The 2,357-nt window shown below is 38.2% G+C and overlaps 1 pseudogene; it reads right to left on the minus strand.

Moving 5' to 3' along the window:
• Nucleotides 1-1,573: 1,573 nt before the first annotated feature.
• Nucleotides 1,574-1,768, minus strand: LOC125110106 (uncharacterized; annotated as a pseudogene).
• Between the last annotated feature and the right edge of the window lie 589 nt (nucleotides 1,769-2,357).

Below are 2,357 nucleotides of genomic sequence, written 5' to 3' on the forward strand. Positions count from 1 at the left end.
AACATTCCTAGGGCCTTTCCACCATTATCTCAGTAGGAACAATGTTCGCTTTGTTTCTGACTCCCTTCTCAGCATGCAACATATGCCTCGCACACACTACTTACTTAACAAAATTTGTTGAATGAATTAATGAGGGGAATGCATCTTTAATTTCATAACTTGATTAGTCTCAGAGACTTGAGAAACCACTTATGGGATAGAAAAAGCCTCTGCATTTTCTGTGAGTGGGAATTCTTTTGACAGGAGCTTGAATTGAAGACGAACCTGTTGAAAAAAAAAGAATTTGCTGTTTGAAACGTGTTGATATTTTTAATAAAAGGAACCAAGTAAAAGAAACCTGAGCTCCTTCCAAATAGTAAAGTGTATTTTCCATTGAGTAATAGCAGGTGAGATTTAATTTATGAATCATAATGAGTATCCCTGTTTCAGAAACTAATTGAATTTGACCCCGGTACAAATTTGTAATATGAAATGAACAAGAGGCCATAAGAAAAGGCAAAACAGAGCTTAACACAGTGACCACATCATATTAATATTTGCAGGTCATGGAGACTCCATCTGATAAATGATCTATGCAACAGCATAATTATAGCACTATCGTGGCAAATGGAAGTTTGATGTATAGAAAATAAAGCCTGATTAAGTGTCATCAGAAGGGCATCAATGGATTAGCAGCCTAAATAATGTCATGTTGAAGATGAAAACAATGACTAATTTGTTGTTCATTGTGTCATTAAAAAAAAAAAAGTACAGTAAAAACCATGATACCTAGCATGGTCAGTTGCCATTTCAATTATGCATGGGCATTCTTCCCTTGTTATACATGGAGACTAAACAGTTGGGGTTTTTTAATTGCTTTTCCTTGGCATCTGGAATAGCTCTTGTCAGTCCGAGTATAATTTAAGATTTAAATCACTCTGACCAGATATTATTAGATGTAGTAGAGTGTGTAAATTATGGTGGTTGGCAAATTAACTGCTCTCGGTATAAACACACACTCCCCAGACAGTGCCTTCGTAAGTAAGTGAGAGGTGTCAGAATGTTCTGATTCCATGTGTGTGGAATGAATTTATCACCAGGTGTTCACACGAGCACAAGCTAACTAGGTCCATTTGGTCCTTCTTGGGTCTCTGACTAGCCATCTGCCCTGTTGTGCAGTTCTGGATTTTCATGCCATTGATGTTTTAGAAATAGAGTATGATCTTGAATCCAATCTGACCACAAGCTACCTTGACCCAATAACTGTTTTGGGTTTTTGCTCAATTCTCTATCTGGATCCTTGCTCTAGTCATTCCTTATATTATTAAGAACTCTTTGTTGATAATGACAGAAAACTATTTCAAATTGTTTTAATTTAAAGAAAGGGAATTTATTGGTTCACATAATTTAAAAGTTCAAACATAGAGTTGGTTACAGGCACAACTAGATCCAGCAGCTCAGACAATGTCATTAGGATTCTCTTCCTTTCATCTTGCTTTGTTCTTCTTTCATTTCTCTTGGCTCCCTTCTGAATCAGGTGTTCACTCCACAAGTGGTGGTGGAGATGGTCACCACCAGCTCCATGTGTATAACCAACTTGTAATTCCCAGTAGTTCTGACAAAATTTAGGCTAAAAAATAACTGGCTCTAATTGCTTGATTAAATAATGTGACACCTTAAGCGCCCCACCCCTGCCAAAGCATGTAGACTTTTACTGTGGCGTTTCAATTAGCAATAATCGCGCCTCGGATAAACCTCATTGGCTACGATACTGCCACTGCGCAAAGCTTACTGTGGCGTTTCAAATAAAATCCGGTTACTCAAACCAGAGAAAGATTAAGTGGATTATTGGCAGGCAAAAACAGCAACCATTTACTCTTTCTGTAACACGCAGTGTCTAAACCCATGTCATTTTCTTCCCAGCCACATAGCTAGGTTACATTTCTCAGCCTACTTTTCAGTTAGGGATAACCATGGGGTTGACTTACAGCCAATGGAATATAAGAGAAGTGATGTCGTCAACTTCATGACAACCTCTTATGGAAGGCTCTCACATTCTTCCCTATGTGCCATCTGGATAGTAAGCACTAGTCACCTTACAAGCTGCAGGTTGAGGGTGATACTGTACCTGTCCATCCAGGGTTATGAGTGGGACAGACCCTGCAGCTCCCTTTCCCACCATGCCCAGCTGGATTTTATGAGTGAGGAATAGAAAAACAAAACAACAACAAAACCCCTATTGTTAATCCATTGAAATTTCAGGGTTATTCTATTCTATCAACTAATATCCTTTAATATATCCTTTAAATACCTAATATGCCTTTTAATATATCCCAGCTCAGCCTCCATGGTAAACAGTTTCCTATTCAGAGCAAAGA

The sequence above is a fragment of the Lutra lutra genome, chromosome 9, assembly GCF_902655055.1.
Source record: "Lutra lutra chromosome 9, mLutLut1.2, whole genome shotgun sequence".
Taxonomy (NCBI): Eukaryota; Metazoa; Chordata; class Mammalia; order Carnivora; family Mustelidae; genus Lutra; species Lutra lutra.